This window comes from Mustela lutreola, chromosome 4, assembly GCF_030435805.1.
Source record: "Mustela lutreola isolate mMusLut2 chromosome 4, mMusLut2.pri, whole genome shotgun sequence".
Taxonomy (NCBI): Eukaryota; Metazoa; Chordata; class Mammalia; order Carnivora; family Mustelidae; genus Mustela; species Mustela lutreola.
The window spans coordinates 142,203,443-142,228,609 of NC_081293.1; the positions used below are offsets into that span (position 1 = coordinate 142,203,443).

Below are 25,167 nucleotides of genomic sequence, written 5' to 3' on the forward strand. Positions count from 1 at the left end.
GAGCTAGATCTAGACAGATAGAAAGAGAGCCCAAGCAGGGGGAGTGGCAGGCAGAGGGAGAAGCAGGCTCCCTGCTGAGCAAGAAGCTGATGTAGGACTTGATCCCAGGATCGGGGATGGTGACCCAGGCCCAAGACAGATGTTTAACTGCTTAAACGACTGAGTCACCCAGGCATCCCTGAGAATATATTTTAAAGTCTAATGTTAAACAGTAAAAACAAAAAATAAAATCTCATTTGACTAGGATACCTAGTAACAATGAAATAGAAATAGCTGATCCTGGAGATTCCTGCATAATTTTCCTTTGAATATCAGTCTCCTGAACTCCCCTATTTCCCACATCCTACATATCCCAACAATTAGCAAGTCCTGAGATTTCTACCAAAAGATGAAAAAAAAAAAAAAATCTCTCTTCACAGTTATACCCAAAGATATCTTTATCTATTGTGAGGACAACAGTAACACTGACCTAATTCACATCCTGTCTTCAAGTCTTACCACTTAAATCTATTCTTCTTCAGGCAGTCAGTAATCTTTTAAAAATATAAGTTAGGGAGACACTCTGTATTGTAATAAGAACTAGGTAATCTGAGCCAACCCTACAAAAAAACCGCCACTATATACATGTATATACATAAACACATACATACACAGGCAAGGATACGTGTGTGTGTGTGTGTGTGTGTGTGTGTGTGTGTGTGTAAATGGATATATCCATCTATTTGAAGATTTATAAAGTTAATAATAGTAAAAAAAACCTGTGCCACTATCTAAGAATAGAGCTACCCCAGGAATGTGGACTACTTTTGCCCTGTGGGCTTTCATTTATTCTATGAAGGATGGCTGATTAAGTCAAGAGTGCAGTTGTCAGACTCACAGGACTGAGTTTAGGTCCACCAAAGGAGATGACCTGGGAAATATCCCTTGTCTTGGGTTGGGACCTCAAATGGAAGTATCCTAGTAATGAGAGTCAACCAAAATTAAGCAGACTTTCAAGGACTACAATTCTGTTTAATTCTCTCAGTCTCTGTGATTGTATATAGCAATAAATACAAGCAAACTAAAGCCAAAAACAACAAAATGAGCAAATTCCACCAATGGTTGAGAAAAGGAATGCAAATTCCACCAATGGTTGAGAAAAGGAATGCAAATGACTCTATTTTAACACACAAATTACACTGCTTAGAAATGCATCCTTAGGTGCTAAAATCAGATGGAAAAATCAAGAAACATTTACAGTCCAAGCCAGGATAATGTTTACTATGGTGGACAGAGAACTGCAATTGAAGACAGGGTGTAAATTTTCTTGGGTGCTGCCAATGTTCAATTTTTGGTTGATATTTACACAGGTGATCACTTTGCGATAAATCATTAGATGTATTTCTTGTTTTGACATTTGTGTACATCCGCACTATATTTTATTCTTAAACTATTAAAGTGTTTAAATAGATCATATTGAAAACCTTCCAATAACCTGCCATTGTCTCCTACTGTCATCTGGAAAGAGCCTGCTTCCCCCCTGCTCATTTTGTTGTAGGCGCACAAAGTTTCTTGCTCTTGTTCAAAAAGACAAAAAAATAAAGCTTGCCTACTTGAGAGTCTGTGTTTGAACTTCCTTCTCTTCTTGAAATATACTTTTATTGGGTGGTCACAAAAGTGTTTCCTTATTCTTCAGTCTCAAAATAGTTGTAGCTTTCTCTGGGATGCAGTCCTTGACCACTCGTTCTAAACTGAAAGTCAATCATCAGTTATGCTTAATGACCTTGTTTATTTCCTTCACATTGGGAAGCTCCATATGATGATCTGAATTTGTAAATTTTTATATATATCTTATACCTAATGTAAAATCTTCATTATAATATAAGATCCATAAGGGTAATTATACATTTGGTCTTTGTTCTCTGCACTGAATGGATCAGTGTCCATGAAAATTATTTGCAGAAGGACTTTGTGGAAATTCTAAAGATTAGCTTATTATACTATGGATGGAAGGAGAAATCTAAGATCTAATTAGATAACCTGGTTATTGTAGCTATGCTGCTAGGCAATAAGGAAATACTTATTTACCCAACTATCTAAAATTAATTGTAGATAAATTTTCTTATGTATCCCAGTTCTTATTTTCAAGATACCCCTCATCCCCACCTTTTTTTTTGGGGGGGGGTACACCAAGTGAATCATTTCTTTCAGAGACATTATGAAAACAAGAAAGAAAAATGCCTTACTCTAGTTAGTAATGACAATTGTTTTTCTTAGTGACAAAGTTTATTTATAATGTAATACAATGAAAACATTATTGTATTTCATTTTTATTTTAGAAATTCCATATGCCCTTTAAGGAAATTGGCCTTGGTGGTTATGATTATTTCCTCCCTCCATATTTAGCTTTATTTTAGAATGTTTCCCATGAAAGCATATTCACCCTTCCACAATACTAATGATAATTAGCCTTGAACTGAGAAATTAAGTTTTCCTTATTGATGATTGATCATTTAAAAACTGTGCCTCTTTCTATCTCATTGAATAACCTACCCACTGTATTTATTAACAGAATATAGTCTACTTTCTCACTTAATTTGTTTCTTTGCTGTTTGATATTTCTTTGCTCCGCCCAAACCTGGTCTTGAACCAGCTGCACTCTGCTGGTGTTCCAGTTCAAATACATCCACTGAATCATGGCAGCGCTTTCTGTTAACTTACAAGCATCAGAGAAAGTCATCCAGAACAGGGATAGAAATTCCAAAGGTCAATTGTTACTTAGGCTAGAGCACTGGCTCCAGGTAAACACTCAGTCCTTTCTGTAGTTATGAAGAGGGACGTGGCCCAGGTACCTTTACAATAGTGGTGGCTCAGGGCTTGCTGCAGACATTTCATGCACTTTGCTCACAACGTTACTTTTGCCACATGAAAGCCATCTGAGGATTGAAAAAATCTATCAAGGATTAGAGGAGGAAATCTATCAGGTACACAGATAATTTAATGTTTTAATAAAGCCCTGGCTTGATAAAGAGGTTTCTTACTCTCATTTTGTCTTGTTTTTTATATGACCTGTCTGCTAGTCTACACAACTTCCTCTTGGAGAGCTAACATCACATACACATACACACACAGGCTTGGGCAAAGGAGGAGGTTGCAAACTTCTTTTTCAAAAATAACAAACCAATCTTTAATTCTTCGTGTGAAAGTTAAGGTTTATGTATTTGGTTCAAGTTAAAATGGCTACCTTTCAAATACATTATCTTTTTATTTCAGGGTTTTTGTTTTTGGTTTTTTGTTTGTTTGTTTGCTTTTTGAGACCCACCTAGGCTGTCAAGATTCTACATTTGGCATCATAACACCCAGTTAATGTAAGACAGCTTATTTTTATAGTGTGGTGTTTTATAGATTTTTTTTTTATTGCACCATTAAGAGCATTTTGATTTCTGCAATATTCCCAGATTTTCTTGTCATAATACACAACATTCTACAGTCCCACTTTGTGCTAAGCCTCACAGCATTTACTTACATTTGGTTTTCTGCCTCAGAAGGCCAGGTAATAAGATGAGTTTTGGAAAAAGAAATTGCTATTTTAGTTTTTTACATTAGAGCCCAAGCAGACTGTTTTGTCTTCAATTGCTAGCCAAAGCTCAGATCACAGTTATTTCCCCTGGTAAGTAATCACTGCCAGTTTAGTGTCCAGTAGTGAGCTTACAGTTTATCAATGTCATTTGATTGACAATTTTTTTTTAAGATTTTATTTGAGAGAGAAAGAAAGAGAGAATGAGAGAGAGAGAGGACAGTGGGAGAAATAGACTCTCTGGTGATCCAAGAGCCTCATGTGGGACTCGATCCCAGACCCCAGGATCATGACCTGAGCAGAAGGCAGTTGCTTAACCAACTGAGCCACCCAGGAGCCCCTTGATTTACAATTTTTAAACTGAGTAATAAAATGTCTATTTCAGGGCACTTGGGTGGCTCAGTGGGTTAAAGCCTGAGGGTCCTGGGATCGAGCCCTGAATTGGGCTCTCTGCTCATTGGGGAGCCTGCTTCTTCCTCTCTCTCTCTGCCTGCCTCTCTGCCTACTTGTGATTTCTGTCTGTCAAATAAATAAATAAAATCTTTAAAAAATAAAATAAAATAAAATGTCTATTTCAATATTCTGTGAATTTGAATTGAAATTTTGTGAAATTTTTCAACTTCTCAGTAAAGTAAAAAAATTGTCCATTTATGACATGGTAGGCCTATTTTAAGCTTAATGAAATCCATTAAGGGATTTATATTATTAATTCTGACTATTTTGGGTAATGTAAAATTATTTCAATGATAGGGGCAGCCTCCAGTTTTGAAGTTTACAGTTTATTACTGTCTTATCTATGACTTTCCATTGAAATTACATACATAACTCATAAAAATACCATTTGAGATTTTTCCTTCCTTCTTTCCTTCATTCCTCCCTTCCTTCCTTCTTTCCTTTTTTGGTTAGACATTATTATTTATTAGTTAACTTAATGTACTCGAGAAGTTTTGATTTGTTTTTTTGGGGGGGTTAGGTTTTTTATTGTTATTGTCATCTTTTAATCTCATTTCTTTTTTTGTTTTGTTTTATTTAGAAAAAGGGAGAGTGGGAGAGAGAGGCAGAGATAAAAGGAGAAAGAGAGAATCTCAAACAGGCTCCACGCCCAGCACAAAGCCCCACACAGGGCTTGATCCCATGACATTGACACGATAACCTCAGCCAAAATCAAGAGTCAGGTGTTCAACTGACTGGGCCACCCAGGTACGCATCTTACCTCATTTCTGATGATATTCATAGAGATCTAATCTATGGCAGTTAGGTTTCAGATTGATTTTCCAAGGACCTTACAGTGGTAATCACTGTGGTCTTTTCAGGTTTCTTGTTTTATAAGAAAAACATTAGGAAGCAGAAAATTCTACAGTATTTGTCCCAGTCTGAACAACTCTTAATAGATAAGATGACTAAGATTGCTAGGGTGCTTGGCTGTTTTTCCAAAGGTCTATAGTTAAAACTTTTACCTAAATGATTTATGTCATTTTGCACGAAACTAGCAAAGATGAACTTCCAAGGGTTAAAAAATAGGTGAGACATAGTTTAGAACTTAATTTTGAAGATTAAATTTATTCATCTAGTTGGTCTGAAATATAAATTTCTCCCTTCCTTCCTTTTTTCCTTCCTCCCCCTTTCCCTTTCTCTCTCTCTCTTGCTTTTAGCTGATTGATAGTTCTAAGTAGGATTTTTAAATTAATTCTAAAGCAGTTAAAATTCTTGATAAACAGTTAACTTATTTGGAATCATTCAGTTTCATCCCAGGGACACTGAGTCTCAATAGATGATAGATAGATAGATAGATAGACAGATAGACAGATAGACAGATAGAAATGGATATTGTAAGTAAAGCAAGATAATGAAGTTAAATAGATTGGAATAGACAAAAGGCTTAATAATAATGTATAAAACTAAAATGAAATAAGCAAGATGGTAATAAAACAAAGTATATTAGGGGAAAAGCAGAGAAGTTAGTGGAGGGATTAATGATTCAACAGCTGATATCTAAGAAGGAGTTGCTAATTAATGCTACAAAAGTTGAGCTGGGATTTGAACACTTTTTTTTGTTTTTGGCCAATATTAGTAACAATAATATAGGCATTGGTAGAATATTAGCCATTAAATGGTTATTCTGTGCTCACACCTGGGCCTTCATTAGTGATGTCTTATCTCAGAATATGTGAATAGCTCAGTTGACAGATTAGAGAACAGAATAAAATGTTCCCTGATCCTTTCTCTCCTTCAGAACTAGGCCTGTGGTTTTTCTTTCAAGAGTTGTCATAAATTTCCTGGGAAACAGAGTGGGGTGAAGAAAAAGAAAAGAAAAAAAAAGAGTCATCATATATATTGGAAACCACACTGGCTTTGGTTCTTACTTTTACTTCACTGTCTACCCACTTTGTGAGTTTGAGCACAGTTATAAAAGTTGAGTCAGTTTCCCCACTGAAATAGGTTGGTTTTGTAATGATTAGCATTAGCATCTCCCTGTGATATGCACAGTTTCTCCTCAGGCTTTTTAGTTGACCATTTGTTTTTTTCACAAGTAAGCATCAGGGTACCATGGTGTACCAGAAACCAAGTTCAGACCTGGGAATACAAGAGGAAATAAAACAGATACATGCCTTGCCTTCATGGTGTTCACTGTTAGGTAGGAAAGAAAGCAACAAAACCCAAGTATTCAGGTCAGTGATTAGCTAAACCCATTGTGATTTCATAGTAAGATGCCTCTGAATATCAGTGTGTCCTCTTGTCCTACCAGACCTGGAAAAATATGCATATCCCTCTCTCTCTCTCTCTCTCTCTGTACACCCAATTCATTCTCATTCTTCAAATCTCAACTTGATCTCATGTATTTTCTAACAAGCAAGTTAGAAAAATGTTAAAGTTAAAAATGAAAAGTTAAGCAAAATGTCCTCAACAAGACTTGGTGTTCCTAGTATGTATTTCTGTCACTGGTACTTCCCTATCATAGCAGTGACTATACTTACAATATTAGCAGTTTAATTTTCTTTTCTACCTTCTTTCTATTTGAATCTATCACATTGCTTGGTACATTATACTATTACAGTAATATTAGTGGAAAAGTAGATATATAATTGAGTAATATGCTTAATTTTGTGTTTGAAGTATAATAGGAATCTAATATCAACAACTATTATCACTGTCTCAAGCTATACCTCTAATTTCTAAAATAGGAGACTTTTGATAGTATAAAAAAATACTTGTAGTCATTTAATATTTTCAGACTTCAATTAATTAAAGTCTTCTATAGAAAATGATGTGGTGTTATAAGCTTTCATTTAAGACATTTAATTCTAGTTTTAACATATTTCTAATGTATGACTGGGAATATTAATTGAATAGTCAAATAACGGTAAAGGTTAAAGACTGGAGGATGTTTTAAATGAAAGATGAGCAGTTGGCGGCTATATATAAAGACAGGAAAAGAAAGCTAGAACTTTCTTAGGATAAAGAAATGGTAATATATGTACAAATAAAATAAAAATCTTTCCCATGTATCTTATTGAATTCTAACTTATAAGTGAGCTAATCTGTGGATAAAAACCTCAAAATCAGTAGTTAATATGAGTAACAGTAATGTTGGTAGATTTAAGCAAACACAACTTATATTGATGCAATGAGTATATTTAGATAAAATAACTTTCATATTATTAACTTAGATTTCTTTACTAATGTTTACTAAATTATATGACCTATACTTTCTTATAAATTATATCTAATATTAAAATACTATTTAAAGGTATAAAAATATATGCTCACAAGAATAGCCAAATTAAATATAATTTCTCTTTTAATAACAAATACCTTTGCCAAATCTTATAACCACAAGGGAAGTAATATTGAGGCATAAGCATCTGCTTTAACATGTGGTATGACCAGGTGACGGTACAGAATTAGCTGCAGGCAACAAGCATCAGTTAAAAAGGTATCATGTGCATCTAGAAACAAATGTAAAACCATAAGTCTTACATGGAGGGGAAATGTATGGGCTACATTAGGGTCATGAGAGAGGGCCTGGGGACTATTAAATGTGGTGAGAAGCTTAAGGTACGAAAGCTGTTGGAAGACTGTGCTAGAGTAGAATGAAGTCTTGTCTATCAAAAACAGCAGAAACATGGGACATGTTTCCCTCAGTTCCACAAGTAGGTCTCTAACAGTCTTGATGTTATGTTCTACTCTTTGAGATAAATGTTCTGGGTTTTTGTCAGCTTAAAATTGGCAAAATATTGCTTCCCTTGGAGGATTGTTGTTAGGATTAAAGGAAATAATCAGGTAGAAGCAGAGCACTATCTCTTTTGGTCACTGTGTATTTTCAGGGGCTACCACATAACAGATTTTCAATACAATTTGAGGTTCTTTTTTTTAAATAGCTCTATTGGAAAGCAAATACAACACTGAGTAATCACCAATTCTACGCAAAAAGTGGAAGCCAGAGGGCTTCTTTTGTAAGATTTAAGGAAATCTAATCTTCTGCAGCTAGAGAACAAGAAGAACAAAAGACCAGGTCAGGTACTTAATGATAAAAGCAGCAGATTTCAGAGAAGTCTGGTCTCCTATTCTAAGATCAGAACCCTGAGAGTTAAAATAGTGGTAAGTGGATATCTGGATAGATGCAACTCAGAAGTAAAATTTCCTAGATTTTCTCTGGGCCTGCAGAAATGACCCAATCCCTCTACTTATAAGATGGTACCCTCTCTACCTAGTCTTGAAGATCCTAGAGAAACCTAAAAAGAGGTAGATTTCTCACAGATAATCTTTGCTTTTTGGCAGTATTTACTGCCATTGCTTCCCTAACAATCAGACAAATATTCAAAGTCAAATACCAGTTAACCAGGACAGGGATGCTATGGGCCCATTAAGTAAGAAGAGGTACCACTGATGTAGCTAAAGGATCTCCTGGGAGGGCTCCTGAGGGGGTTCAGTTGGATAAGCCTCTGCCTTGAGCTCAGGTTATGATCGCAGAGTCCTGGGATCGAGTCCCGCATCCAGCTCCCTGCTTGGCAGGGAGTCTGCTTTTCCCTCTGACCTTCCCCCTCTCATGCTCACTCTCTCATTCTCTTTCTCTTTCAAATAAATACATAAATAAAATCTTAAAAAAGAAAAAAAGGATCTGCCGGGAGATGATGCCTAGCGTAGATGCTAAGGATCCTCAACAACAGATGACAGAATATACATTTTGATACAGTAGTTAATTGATATGGAGCACTCTTCTGTGATATAGGATTTAAAACTTCACCATATACCCCGAGAGATAGTGTTAATAACTGCTAAGAAGCTTGGAAAATTTATTACCCATGCTAAGTGAGGCAGAAATTCCAGAACTGCCATAGAAGATGAAGGAGAAAAGGATCAAAAGACTCGGTGTACTAAGTATGCCTCAGAAAAAATATATATGTAAGGCTAGAAACACACCCAGCTAGCTATAATTTATAAGACAGACCATGGAACACTCCACTTACCAAAGAGTAAGGGTATTCTATGAGGAGGGACAGCAGTATTAGTGAGAAGCTCAGTAGTAGCTACTTCTGTAGGCAGCACAAGAGATGATATTACAGAACTGGGATCCGTGATAAAAATGGGAATGACCTGGTGATTCACAGACCTGGGGATAAAAATATATGTATATAAAAAATATATGTTTATAAAAAATAAAAAATTTAAAAAAAAAATAAAACTAATGAATAATGAGAAAAAAAAAATGGGAATGACAGTATCTCTAAATAACAAATACCAAAAGGTGGCATTTAATGTCCAGGAGAAAAATTAGTGTGATTCTTGCAAAGAACAGGAAGACAGAAGCAGTAAACATGGGACCTAAACTTTAAGAAAAAGAGCAAATAAATAGAAATATAGATGGGCATCCACCAAGAAGGCTGCTTAACTTATATAATGAAAATAATTCAGAATGGAATTCAAGGGCAGGTTTCCCTCATCTCTCCCCTCTCTTCCCATCCTAAGACACCTTCTTTTGCCCTGTTTCTAGACCTGAGCTGATTCTCAGACTTTTGATTTAAGACTCGTGATTAAAGACTAAAGCAGATCTCTAAGAAGAGGACCCAGTTATACTATGAGAGTATGAAGCACCAATTTCCCAGCCCTTTCCAAAGGGACCTTAGGTCATTTACTCAAGTGGATTATGCATGAAATAAAGGAGAACATCCAGAACTTCTTAAGGACTCTTGAATTCAGAGTCAAAACTAAAACTGAGACTCGTGAGACACAAATTGCTCCAACAATCCCCCCAGTGAAATGAAGATATATGGGAGCCAGATAATAAAGGGTTTGCCTGCAATTGGCTCATGGCAGTTCACAGATTGACCAGCTGGACTTTTTCAAGATCGCTCAAGATTGTATATCCTTGGTGATTGGCAGATTCTTCATATTGGCTTCTTGTCCTATTTAAGAGCTATCAATACTTGCCACCCATAATGATTTAAAAAAGGCAGAGGGGATAGTGTATGGTATATCCTATTTATAACACCAGTCTAGCAGCTACTAAAAAATGGATGGATTGTGGCATATGACTGGATAACTGTAAACTTTGCCAAATAGTAACCCCAACTGCATTTGCTATATTAGATGTGGTATTTTTTCTGGAGCCATATAAGATGGTATGAGATGCACAGCCTTTGAAATGAAGATGCATTCATTTCTATTCCTTTAAGAAAGGAGAAGCAAAATAAGTTTAGATGCATGTGGAACATAGAGTCAGCAACACGTAGAGTCTTAGGCTGGGGGTCTATTAACTCTCCTAACCTGTCCTAATTGCTTTTAGAAGGACCTGACAAGCCGTACGCTTAAAAATCCATTGTAAGATGGAAGTAAGATGTGAGTTGGGCGAGAAGCACAAAATGTGCATGAGAAGGCAGCCCTGATCCTCACCAATGCTGGATGGGCAACTCTCCTTCAGCTCCCACCTACAACTCTAATGACTGGATATTGGAAAAGCAAAAAAATCTAAGCGTAGTTCATAAATGGTTTGCCCTGTTATGTTTATGTGCATCAAAAATGGGTGCTATTCTATTACAGGGCTTCTCAGGGATGGCAGCAAAAGAAAATTCTCCTAATGAGCAGAGCTCTGCAAAACATGTCTGCTCTTCCTTCATATGAAAAGAAGAGTAGCCTAAGGTGAAAAAATACAGGGACTTACGTATATCTGGACAGCATGTTTCAAAGAAAGTCCTAGTGCATGGATTTAAAGGAATGGGAACAGTATCTAAAGATCTCTGTATCATAGATTAACACCTACCCCAGAGCTTTCTCCACAATATAACCAGATAGATAGAATAATCCAATTACTTAATAAGGGGAAAATTACACAATATTGTTTTGGCCAAGAGATTACTCTTTCAGCAAAGGAAGTAGAGAAGCTATATGATCACAGAATTTTCTGGTCCAATTAGTTACCACAACACCAAGAAAATGCTGAAATGATAGAGGAGTGAAATCCCTCTTAAGGAGTCAGCCAAGGTACCAATCAGGAGCTGATGCACAACAAGGGTGAGGTGCCCCCCTTCAGACACCTAAATCAATAATCATTAATTTGTTCCCAGTAAGGAGAATGCACAGATCCGGAAACCAAAGAAAGGAAGTACAAGTTCTCTTATTTACCATCACTCCTACCAACCCATATGGGAAATTTATACATCCCATCCCTGCAGCTTTAAGCTTACAGGACTAGAGATCCAAGGAGAAAAATATTTCCACCAAGAGATACAGTAACAGTCCCTTTGAACCTTAAGCATTGGCTGCTACTTAGTCATTTCAGTTTCTGGAGGGTCTGTTAATTCTTGTCAACTGAGAGACCAGAAGCTAAGACCATGCTGGCAGAGATGACTGGTATGATCATCAGAGGAGGCCGGACAGTAATGATACACAATGGGGGCAGGAAATTATATGTATGATATTTAGGTGATCCACAGTATTATATCTTGGTGCTTCCATGATCTATTTTAATGAACGATGAATGATTACAATATCTGGGGTCTAGGAAAGATGAGGATCTGGGCAAATGCATCAGATAAGCCACCTGGTCCAGCAGAAGTGCTAGCTGAATACAGAGAAGCTAGAATGAGTGCTGGTGAAAGAAGAACATTAGTATTAGTTATCAGTATTATAGTGTAAGTATTAGTTGTGGCCTCAGGATCAACTGTAGGAGCAAGTACTTTTGTTCAGCTCATTAACACATCTCTTGTAGGTTCCCCAGGAACTAACATCTAATTTGAATCCTGTGTAAGTTGTCCCTACTTGGAGAAAACTGTATGAAGCAATTGGAATAAATGGTCTAATGGTTGGATTAGATATTCTATTGCCCCACCCAAATCTTCATTTCATGGCCAAAGCACCCTGCCCCCAACTTCTAGGAATACTGGCTGCTGGGTCACTTTGCAGCTGCCCCCCTTGCTAGGATTTGCCATTGCTCTCTAAAAATTGCTTCAACCAGACCTATTCTCCCTTTCAGGAAGTGCCTATCCAATGACAGGTAGATGAGAATGTTCAAAAGCCCGTGTGCCATCCAGCTAGCCACTACATTTCCCAGGCTCCTTGCTAGGTAGCCAGCTAATCAAAGATGTGAGTAAAAGAGAGGAATGGAATTTCCACTCCTCAACCCCTTTCAACCTTCCTTACTGCTAGAATATGGACCCAGACATGATGATGAGTCACATTCAGCCAAGCCAAAGACGGCTACCTTTTGGGGAATGGGAAGTAACGAAAGAGAGAAAAGCTGGATTCCTAATACCATAGAGCCCAGGTCAGCCTTGGACTGTTTGTAATCAGACTGTTATGAGAGAAAGAAAGAAATTCCTATCTTGCTTAAACCACTCTTAATTTGGTATCTGTTCAAGCTAGTAAATTAACATTCTATTACTATTTTACATCATGTAGCTTTTCTTTCAAGAATTCTCATACTCACATTAGATTTCATAACCACAACTATTAAAAGTTCACTTTATTTTGTTTAATATACTTTAGTGCTTGCCAATTATCCTTAATGCCTGAACATCACTCTTTTCATAAATATTTCATTCTAATCATGCTCAGTGACTCCACTAATAACTTTTCATACCATAAGACAGCTATGGGTGATATATTCCCAGATTTCTTCATATTTGAATGACAGTATATTTTTAAAATTCTTGAGTCAAGCCCTTTCTCCTTTAAGTATCTGGGCCTGCTTATTATTTATAATTTTCTATTTATTTTTATTTTACTTTATTTTTATTGTTGCTGCTATCTATCTGGCTACCAGGAGGTACTTCTTTTAAAGTAACTGACCTTCTACTATACTTTTGACTTCTACTATACTTTTAAAGGCTACTTCTTTTAAAGTAACCTGACCTTCTACTATAATTGCCTACTAGGGCAATTATAGACTGTAAACTTTAGAATAACAATTGTGCAAAATTAGAACAACAGTGGTCAATATTTAATTATTTTAAAATAACACTGTACACTCTTTTTCAATGTATGGATTTCTGACTTCCATCATTTTTCTTATTATATCCTTTAATTTTTTAAATTCTATTTTCATCTCCAGAAATACCTACTATCTATTTTAACTTACTCATTCATTAAAAAAATATTAAATAAATATTGGCTATTATGTGCCAGTATTGTTCTATATGCCAACAATAATGAACAGGACAGACAAAATTTCTACTCTCTGGAGCATAACTTTTAGTAGGAGGAAGCAGAAAATAATTAAGCAAACAGAAGACCAAACAAGGTAAGTTCAGCTAGAAGTATGTTCTAGGAAGAAAAACCAGAATGATGGGAGAGTGTGATTGCCACAAAGCAGTAGATCAAGGACAACTTCAGCATTCGAGCTGAACCCTGAATGACCTAAAGAAGCCATTCATCTAGAGATCCTCAATTCCTCCTTTTTTGTCACAGTTCACAAAAAACACCTCAGAAAATTCTGCTGAGGATTTGTGAAAGCAGATTTCAAAATACATCTTGAATCAGTTATTTCTCACCACCTCTGCTGCTACCACCCTAAACCAAGCTGCCTTTATCTCTCAGGTTTTTCTGCTTCTACTCTTGTGCCTACTCTTCTGAATCTACTTCTCTTTAGCATCCACATTAACTTCTGAAAAATTAGATTGTTTCACTGCCTTGCATAAATCCTTACAATGGCTTCCTGTGACAGAGAGTCTTTTAGCTAGGCACAGTTTCTAGCTTCTTATGCAGCCAGTTTTGACCATGTAACCAAATTCTGGCCAATGGGATAAGAGCAGAAGTACTAAGAACATTCTAGGATTATAGTCACGACAAGAAAAGAGGTGTCCTCTCCTCCTTTCTTCTAGTTCTGTTGGCTGACATGTGAACCCAGGTGGTTCTTCTACCTTCTGCCATGTAAAAGATGGCAAACACTGGAGGATAATGGAATAACAAGAAGAAATGGGGTTCCTGACACTGTGGAGTGTCAGACTGTTGCATAACTTCAGACTATTGCATGAAAGAGAAATAAACGTCCATATTATTTAAAATCTTTGCTATTTTAGGGACATGAGCAAAATGATGGGTATCTCTTCTGGGTTATGCAATTAAAAGAAAAGGTCACCTTGCCTTTCCCTGACTTTGCTGTCTGGCATGCAAACACAGTGGCAGCAGAGGGAGCAGCTATCTTGGACTCAGAAATGGAAGCATCATCTTGAAGATGACAGAGCCACTTACTAATCCTAAACTGCCTATTTATGGATAGTTACGTGAGAGAGAAATAAACTTCTAATCTGTAGGAATCCTATAATTTGGGGGCCTCATTGCTCTAGCATCTTATATCCTACATAATTGATATATTTCCTTTTAAGCTTAAATTTAATCTGAAGTCCTTATGATGAAGATGGATATGCCTATCTCATAGGAAAGCTAACACCTAGCACAGTGTTTGAAACTAAATAAATACTAAAAATATACCTGACCTCTCCTCCCCTCCCTTCACTCAGCTCATCATTTTAATGCCTGGAAGTCCTATCGGTGTGACTGAATTTTAATACAAAATTAAACACTTGTAAGTAGAAAAAGGTGTTCTTAAGAGTACATCATCACAGCAGGGGGTGGAGTGGGATGGAAGAAAGAGAAAATAAGAAGAAAATATGCAAAAACCCAATCATCTTGACTCATCTTGACAACTCTTTAGAGTTGTCCCAAGTCCAAGAGGATCACCTTGAGGCCTTAGCGGCAATGCCTTTGTGGATCTGCTTCTCTACTTTCCCAAACTTGATTTCCTCATTCCTTGACAGTGTTACTTCTGAAACTTCCCCAATAAACTTACTGTATGAAACTCTCTCTTACAGTGTCCAAGGAATCCAACCTAAACTGAATTCCAGGAAATACGTTGATAAAAGTACACAGAGATTGATAATAAATGTTTTATTATATAAGAATAATTAAATGTGACAAAATTATAATACAAGTCAGGTGATGGTAAAAAAAAATACTCATATAGTTTAGGCTTCTATAAATCAAAGATCTCAATGTTGCCAAAGAATGTATAATTAAGGAAAGAGGAAAATGGAATAATTCAAATAGTGTTTTAATCCAAAAGTAGATGAAATAAAAGGAAAAGTAACAAGAGATAAGAAAAAAAAATTTTTAAGTATTTCTTTTTTTAAAATTTTTTATTTTTTAGAGATTAGAAAAAATTTTAAAAATATTAAAAGACAGTAGATACAACAATATTTTATTAAATATGAATGGACTAAATACTTCAGTCAGTCTTGAATACTGTCAGTCTTGATGGAAAAGCAAACCTAACCATACAATGGTTTTTTCTTTTTTTAATTTATTTTTTTTAAAGATTTTATTTATTTATTTGACAGAGAGAAATCACAAGTAGATGGAGAGGCAGGCAGAGAGAGAGAGAGGGAAGCAGGCTCTCCGCTGAGCAGAGAGCCCAATGCGGGACTCGATCCCAGGACCCTGAGATCATGACCTGAGCCGAAGGCAGCGGCTTAACCCACTGAGCCACCCAGGCACCCCATACAATGGTTTTAAGAGACAAACCTTAACATGATATAAAAAACAATAATAAAAGATAAAGGACAGAATAAAGGATATAATAATAAAGGATAGAAAAGGATTTATAATGCAAGGATAATCAAATAAAGGCAGTCTTGTTATACTAATATAAGATAAAGTAGTCTTAACAAGAAAGTTTACTATAGATAAAGAGGGATATATCATAATGATAAAAGGATTATACCAACAAAAAACAACTATTCTAAGTATGCATGTCTGAAACATATATGCACCTAAAACATAGCATTGTCATAATGCTATATAACAAAAAGCGATAGAAGTATAAAGAAAAATATGTTAAGACACAATCATAATGACAAAATACCTTCATCCATAACCGATCAAAATCAGTATAGCTAAAAAGGCTTTGGTGAGCACAGTGACAATAAATACTGATTGATCACATGCTGGACTATTAAGCAAGTCTTACCACATTTTTTTTTTCTGTTTTTTTTTTTTTATACTTTTTTTATTTTTTATAAACATATATTTTTATCCCCAGGGGTACAGGTCTGTGAATCACCAGGTTTACACACTTCACAGCACTCACCAAATCACATGCCCTCCCCAATGTCCATAATCCCAACCCCTTCTCCCAAACCCCCTCCCCTCGGCAACCCTCAGTTTGTTTTGTGAGATTAAGAGTCACTTATGGTTTGTCTCCCTCCCAATCCCATCTTCTTTCATTTATTCTTCTTCTACCCACTTAAGCCTCCATGTTGCATCACCACTTCCTCATATCAGGGAGATCATATGATAGTTGTCTTTCTCTGCTTGACTTATTTCGCTAAGCATGATACGCTCTAGTTCCATCCATGTTGTTGCAAATGGCAAGATTTCATTTCTTTTGATGGCTGCATAGTATTCCATTGTGTATATATACCACATCTTCTTGATCCATTCATCTGTTGATGGACATCTAGGTTCTTTCCATAGTTTGGCTATTGTGGACATTGCTGCTATAAACATTCGGGTGCATGTGCTCCTTTGGATCACTACATTTGTATCTTTAGGGTAAATACCCAATAGTGCAATTGCTGGGTCATAGGGCAGTTCTATTTTCAACATTTTGAGGAACCTCCATGCTGTTTTCCAGAGTGGCTGCACCAGCTTGCATTCCCACCAACAGTGTAGGAGGGTTCCCCTTTCTCCGCATCCTCGCCAGCATCTGTCATTTCCTGACTTGTTGATTTTAGCCATTCTGACTGGTGTGAGGTGATATCTCATTGTGGTTTTGATTTGTATTTCCCTGATGCCAAGTGATATGGAGCACTTTTTCATGTGTCTGTTGGCCATCTGGATGTCTTCTTTGCAGAAATGTCTGTTCATGTCCTCTGCCCATTTCTTGATTGGATTATTTGTTCTTTGGGTGTTGAGTTTGCTAAGTTCTTTATAGATTCTGGACACTAGTCCTTTATCTGATATGTCGTTTGCAAATATCTTCTCCCATTCTGTCAGTTGTCTTTTGATTTTGTTAACTGTTTCCTTTGCTGTGCAAAAGCTTTTGATCTTGATGAAATCCCAGTAGTTCATTTTTTCCCTTGCTTCCCTTGCCTTTTGCGTTGTTCCTAGGAAGATGTTGCTGCGGCAGAGGTCGAAGAGGTTGCTGCTCGTGTTCTCCTCAAGGATTTTGATGGATTCCTTTCGTACATTGAGGTCCTTCATCCATTTTGAGTCTATTTTTGTGTGTGGTGTAAGGAAATGGTCCAATTTCATTTTTCTGCATGTGGCTGTCCAATTTTCCCAGCACCATTTATTGAAAAGGCTGTCTTTTTTCCATTGGACATTCTTTCCTGCTTTGTCGAAGATTAGTTGACCATAGATTTGAGGGTCTATTTCTGGGCTCTCTATTCTGTTCCATTGATCTATGTGTCTGTTTTTGTGCCAGTACCATGCTGTCTTGATGATGACAGCTTTGTAATAGAGCCTGAAGTCCGGAATTGTGATGCCACCAACGTTGGCTTTCTTTTTCAATATCCCTTTGGCTATTCGAGGTCTTTTCTGGTTCCATATAAATTTTAGCATTATTTGTTCCATTTCTTTGAAAAAGATGGATGGTACTTTGATAGGAATTGCATTAAATGTGTAAATTGCTTTAGGTAGCATAGACATTTTCACAATATTTATTCTTCCAATCCAGGAGCATGGCACATTTTTCCATTTCTTTGTGTCTTCCTCAATTTCTTTCATGAGTACTTTATAGTTTTCTGAGTATAGATTCTGTGTCTCTTTGGTTAGGTTTATTCCTAGGTATCTTATGGTTTTGGATGCAATTGTAAATGGGATTGACTCCTTAATAGCTCTTTCTTCTGTCTTGCTGTTGGTGTAGAGAAATGCAACTGATTTCTGTGCATTGATTTTATATCCTGACACTTTACTGAATTCCAGAAATAAAGCAATGTGGTACTTGGCAATTCATGGTTCAAAAAAGAAGTCAAATTGCAATAAGAAAATAGAACATTACTAAAACAGTATCAGTACCCGAGGGCTTGCACTAAAGGCAAGGCAAGTTTAGAAGGTAATGCAAATCATCAATGCACATACTTAAAAAGAAAAAATAGCTAAAGTCAATGAGTTAAGTATCTAACTCAAGAAGTTAGAAAAAGAGCAAACTAAAACCAAAGAAAATAGGAGGAAGAAAAACAGTACAGAGAGAAGTAATAAAAAGCTGTAACAATAAATATAATATGGATTTTAAGGAGAGAATAAGAAGATAGCAGGAAGAATTTTATGGCAACAGGTTTGAAAATGTGCATAACATACATTCCTAGAAAAACAATGCTTCCCAAAAGTGAAACAAGAGAAAATATGGAAATTTACACCATGTTAAATATACTTTTTAAATAACTGACATTTCACACAGTGTTAAACATATATTTTAAACAACTGGTTTTTTAAACCTTCCCAAAAAGAAAACCTTGAGTGTAAATGGCTTCAGAGAAAACATAGGATTGTAGTATTTTGAACCCAGCATAATAACCTTAGTTAACCTTGTTAACCAAACCTATTGATGATGCTGGAAGAAAAATAATTGCTGACATTTCGTATGAACATCGATGTAAAAATTCTAAATCTATTATTAAATTCAATCTATTAGTAAATTCAATCCAGTGCTGTGTAAGGAAGGTAATATATAATGCCAAGTTAGATTTATTTAAGGAACACTCAGTTGCCTTAAAATTTATAAATAAATAAATAAATAAATACTAAGCAACATAATTCACCACATTTACAGAATGGAAAAGAAAATTTGTATGGTTCTCTCAACAGATATAAAATGAGAATTTGGTAAAATTCAACATTCATTTATAATAGAAACTTGGTAAACTTAAGAAAGTAAATTTAAGAAATCTTTAGTCTGCTAAAGTATATCTATAAAATACATGGAAATACATGGGAAACATCAGATGAACAGTGAAATATTGAAATATTGAAATCTACCCTCCTACCTACTAATGTCCACTATCACCGCTTGTATTCAGCACTGTATCGGAAATATTAACTAGGGAAATAAGAAAAAGGAAAATGATGACACAGTGTAAGAATAGAAAAGAAAATAAATCTTTCATCACTTATCTATGACACGATTACATCTTTTTAAAATCCACTGATGACTGGCTTTAGAAAGTTTTGTATCTGTATGACAACAAAAGACAATTAAAAAGTAAATGTTGGAAAATATAATATCTAGAATATCATGCAAAAATATCAAATATCTAGGCATAAGACACTTCACAGAAAATTATAAACCAATATCATGAGAAATTAAGAAAGACCTAACTAAATACGAAGATATACTATGTTCTGAACTGAAGAACACAAACCATAAAGATGTCAGTTTTCCCTAAATCACTGATTCATTTCCAATCAAAATCTCTGCAGTTATTTATTTATTTTTTTTTAGAGGAAAGAAATGAACAAGCTGATTCTAAAATGTGTCAGAAAAATGTAAAGGATATGTTTCTGAAGAATAAAACATAAATTAGAACAGTGCGGATGAGAATAAGGATTGATAAATAGACCAATAGTGTTGAACTGTTTCAGCAAACTGTAGCCTTGGGCCAAATCTGGCCTGCTGCCTGCTTTTGTAAATAAAGTTTTATTGGAACACAGCCATTTAGGTATTGTCTCTGATTACTTTTGTGCTAATGTGACAGAGTAGTATGGGTACAATAGACAACTTATGACTCTAAAGCTTAAAATATTTACTACCTGACATTACAGAAAGTTAGTTTACCTAACTTTTGTGTGGAATAGAGAATCCAGAAATAAATCAACACACAAATGGACATGTGAATGGAGATTATGTTACCAGTTATAAGTGGGGTAGGAACTTTTTTAGTAATCAGTGCTGTGTTAATTGAATGATCTGACAAATAACATTCCTTGCCTGGATCTTAAACCACGCTCAGAAATCAATTTTATTTAAAAGTTGAAGTTAGGATGCCTGGGTGGCTCAGGCAGTTAAGTGTCTGCCTTTGGCTCAGGTCATGATCTCAGGGTCAGGGTCCTGAATGGAGTCCCACATCAGGCTCCTTGCTCAGTGGGGAGTTTGCTTCTCCTCTATCTCCCATTCCCTCTGCTTCTACTCTGTCACTCTCTCTAACTAATAAATAAAATCTTTAAAAAAAGAACAACAAAAGTTGAAGTTAAACAAAGCATCTTACGAATAATAAAAAGATGTTAAATTTAAAAGAAAAACTAAACACAGATTTAAAAACAATTATCAAAAAGGAATAAATTGATGCACTGGACTGGAATAAAATTAAGATGTGATTTTCAAAAGATGCCATTAACAGTAAATAAAATAAATAGGCAAGCCAAAGTAGGAAAATATAGTTGCAACCCCCAGAGCCAATAAAGAATCTAGTTCTTTCAAATACAGATAGTTAGATGAATAGATAGGGGCAGAGCCAATTTAAATAAAAAGGCAAAGTATTTTGACTTTTCAAAAAAGAGGATAGCCAATAACCTGGTCACATAAAATGGTATGCCACAATGTTAGCCTTCAGTAGCATGTGTATTTAAAACACAATAAACTAGCATGGCTAAATTTAAAAGACTCATCATCCACGGGTTGCTGAGGATATGGAATGTCTGGAGAAGCCTGGTATACCACTGGTTGGAGTGTAAATCTGTACAACTTTTAAGCAGTATCTAAGGAAATTGGACATACATATATACCATGACCCAGAAACATTCCTTCCTCAGTCTATATCCAGAAGAAATACAGATACACATCCAAGGACCTGTACAAAAATGTTCACAGTGGTAGAATTTATAATAGCTCCATGAGGGGGAAAACACCACCACCACCACAACTGTATACTCATATAATGGATACTACGAAGTAATGAGAATATGAAATTAAAGAAGCCAGATATAAATGAATATATGCTATATTTTTCTGTTTATATAAAATTCAAAAAAAGCAGAACTTATTCATAGCAATAGAACTCAGAAGTAGGGCTTGTGAGAGGGATTAAGGGATGGGAGGGAACTCATGGCATTTCAGAAAAATGGTCAGGGAAAGTCTCTCCCAGGAAAGCATTTTTTTTACAGTTACCTGAAAAGAAGCAAGGGAGAAGCCATGTGAAACTATGTGAAGATTTGAGGTAAAAACATTCCAAAGACAGGGAATATCACCAGAAAGACTCTGAGGTTGTATCATGCTTGGTGTATTTGATTAGCAACAAAAAGGCCAATTGGACTAGAGTGGAGTGAGTGAGGAAAGCAATCGCAGGCAGATTGGCCGCACACATACTAAGCTACTGAATGAATGACTGATGTGTATGTTGACATTTCAGTCTTAACATGATTGGTCTTTGTTATCTGTCCATTAAATATACATAGCACACTGTGAAATGGTTTAAAATCCCCTATCTACTATCCTTAGGGAAAAAAAAAAACCTCTTAAAATGAGGGTAATCAATTTACTCAGTTTAAGAGCTAGGCAACATTTTGTTCTATCTTTAAAGTTTTGCCCTTCCCATACAATTCTGAATGAAGACAGAAACCATCAGTTAGTCTAGAAAATTGGGCACATTTTCCATGGAGCACTGGGTGTGGTACATAAAAAATGAATTTTGGAACACTGAAAAAAATTAAATTAAAATTAAAAAAATCGCTGAGTGGAAAAAAAAGTGTTAATAAAGCAAGATGTGTTTATTCATTGATCATTTATGAATTAGATGCATATTATATATATATATATATATATATATATATATATAAAGAGTTTACAAAGAGATAATGCTAGATTTAAGATATGACACTGGCAACAATAGAAACAGAACAATAGAGAATCACTTCTTGAAGGGACATATTATTCTCAAACACATAATCTACTGTAGCTTGTCTAGGAGGGGCAGGCAAGGACATTTGAGAAACTGAAACTTATTCTCTGATGGCAAAAGAATATGAACAATGATTATATTTTCTACATTTTATGAGAAGCTAGTTATCCCATACTTTAACTGTGAGATTTTTTCCTTTTTAATTTATAAGTAGTAGCATCAACATTACCATCAACAATAAAACAACACATGCAAGAACAATAAAATAAAAATTCAGTCTTGAAACCATGCAAAGGCGTCCCTGAGAATTGTGAATTACTTGCCATTGAGTCTGCATCTTTGCCGCCTCAGAAGAGTTGTTCAAAAGCAGGATGCACTCAACTTGAAACAAAATCATAAAACTCCTTCAACTTTCCCTTCTTATGGAGTCTATCTTCAAGGGCCATAGACCTTGTTGACAGTTAACGCCATGTCTATTGGCACACAGTCAGTGCCAGTTTGAAAAGAGTTTTGCAGTCTCGCTAGGGCCCATTACCTGTCCCCTGTGCTCCTCTACAATTTATTTTCACCCCAGCAGGCAGCACCTCACAAGGCCATTAATTTGTTAGGCATCTTGTGCTTTCCAAGACAGCCTACTTTAGAAAGGGCTCTGATAAACATCATGGTGAATCACAAGTAATGCTCTATACTGCCAAGAGGGAAACAGAAATTTAAGAGTGGCAAGCACAATCTGGACTGGTTGCTAAGGTGACTTGGTCTTTGATGCAAAATTAGTGGGAAGTGGTTAGGGGCAATTGGCTTATGAGGCTCCCAAGAAATCAGGACTAGGGCCACCACAATTTTACAACCTTTGTAAGAAAGAGAGATGAAAGATGTACAAGCAAAGGGAATGCAGAAAATAAACAATGTATTCCATGATTCACCAGGAGGAAAAAGTAACAAATGAGTAGACAGAAAGAAACTAACCGGAAAAGCATCAGTTAAATATTTCATTCATTCTAACACCTGTGAAGAGTCAACTGTATTTTAATCAACTTCTACTAGTATAAACATTCTAAGAGGAATTGTGTCTTTCTTGGGAAGGTATGATAAATAACTTTTAACTCAAAGGTGGCTCCGACTGCAGTCAGTATCTTATCTCTCAACAGATCTCATTTAAAGATTTCAAGAATTGAGAATGCCACTGCTTATTCGTAATGTAGTTTTTCAGAAAAGGAAACACTGGTCATGATCTGAAATAAAGATCCTATTTATTTATAATTTTGTGGGGGTATGATTCATTCTTAGAAAGGTTACTGGTTCCACAGGTGGAGGATGACCTTTTAACCTTTGCCTCCTCTCTCACAAATGCTGGCCAAAGGTTACAAGTACTTCACACTAATTCTAGGGATAGTCTTGTGCATATTTTTAAGTTGATGAAGTAATAATAAGGCCATCTTACATTTCTATAGTAAATTATTTGAAATATATTGAAATGTACAAGTCACTCTATAAGGTAAAAAAAAAAAATCAGGTATGATTATCTTCATTTATAAAGGTTAGGAAACAGACTTGACCAGTTATTAACTGGTCTGAGTTCATGAATTTATCCTCCCCCCTGCCTTTTTAACCAAAGAACTTGTGATAGCTATGCACTTATTGAATCGAAAGCTAGAAACTAAGGCCAGCCTCCAGAAGATCACTGGCTTTCAATGTCTATGTCAAAAGTTTTTCCTTTCAGAGGCTGCTGACTTGAAAAGAAAATAGAAAGAAGACAGCCTAGATGAAGATGAGAATTCTGTATAAGACCAACAACTGCCCTGATATTAATTCGTTTCTTTTCTTCTCATGGAATATAACTTTTTTTTTTATCATAGGAAGACAGAGAAAGAAAAATCACTATAGCATAGTAAATAGTATGTCCTACAAACATCAAAGTTGCTAATATTGGATCTTAATTATTTAATGTGACAGAGGTGTTAGCTAACTCAACAGTGGTAATAATACTGCACTATATAAGTGTGTCAAATCAACAAGTGGTATAATTTTAACTTACACAATACTGTATGTCAAGTGTCATCGCAATTTTAAAAACGCAAAAAAAATTTATCATACACGCAAAGTCATTACAGTGTCAGAAAATTGTCTTACACTTCTTCAGAAGCTACTGTTTTCTGATCCATGAGTAGGTATAAATTTGCTATAGGGGCCAATCGAGGGAGTAAGTTGTTTAGCTACTGGGGAGGATCATTCTAGGGTGGGAGTTCTCATACCGAGGAACAGGAATGATGAAATCTGAAGAGTGCATTATTCTCCAAGGATGACATGTAGTAAAAGAAAAGGAAAGGAAGACCCCCCCCCCCAAAAAAAAGGAAATTCCCCTCTACCTATTTTCATCCTCCTCTTCTCTTGAGATAATGTTTTGTACTACCCTCGGAAAATGTTTAGAGAATATTTTATACTATCACTGTCTCTTCTGCTATTAAAACAAAAATAAAACCTATTTTCCTCTTAAAACGATGCTTTATTTGGTTCCCTAGTTTTCTGACACGAACTTCCAAAATAATTTGTGTTCAACTGATGTTTTTCTACCATGCATCTTTTGTAATCTGCATGCCCATTATTCTTTCCCCATAAATGAATTCAGTATATATGCACACATATACACACCACACAGACACATGTGCACTTACACGCACAGACTGTGTCACAACACCTGATAAAGGCATTTTCTGTGAGTACTCGCTAATAAATGCCTTGATTTATTAAACCTTCATGAGAGATTTAAAGTGTCAGATTGCTTTTTAGTTTAATTCAACTTTTCTGCCTAAACTAATGTGTTTATTTTATTTTGCAATACCTTGAATAACTGAATAGTTTCTTGATTTGCAAAGGAAGTTAAATTTTAGGTTCTATCATAAATCTACCATACTATATTCATTTCCTTCTTCAAGAATTAAATCAACTACTACAGTTCCTTTCTAATTGCTGACTTCTGTATGAATATGAATATCTGGATGAAAAGTTTACAAAGGTAACATGTAAAATATTCAGAAGCCAAATAGCAAAAATGAAAAGCAAAAAATGCAACAGAGATCTAAACGGATCTATTTTAATAAGGCAAGATAAAGACCTTATAGACTTCCTTTAGAAGAAATGTTTCATTAATAAAACACCAAAAAACACATTAATGAAGAATTTAGAAATAATAGCTAACTACAAAATGTGCAAAACCTCAGCCTCAACCTCTGACTCAAAACAGCAATGCTAATGTTTTAGCATAGTTTAGTTACACCCTTCTAAAAT

The 25,167-nt window shown here is 35.6% G+C and overlaps 1 protein-coding gene across 7 annotated transcripts in view; it reads right to left on the bottom strand.

The window, feature by feature from the left end:
* The window catches only part of DGKB (diacylglycerol kinase beta), a 719,270-nt gene that overhangs the window by 159,562 nt on the left and 534,541 nt on the right, over window positions 1-25,167 (bottom strand). The window lies entirely within an intron of this gene.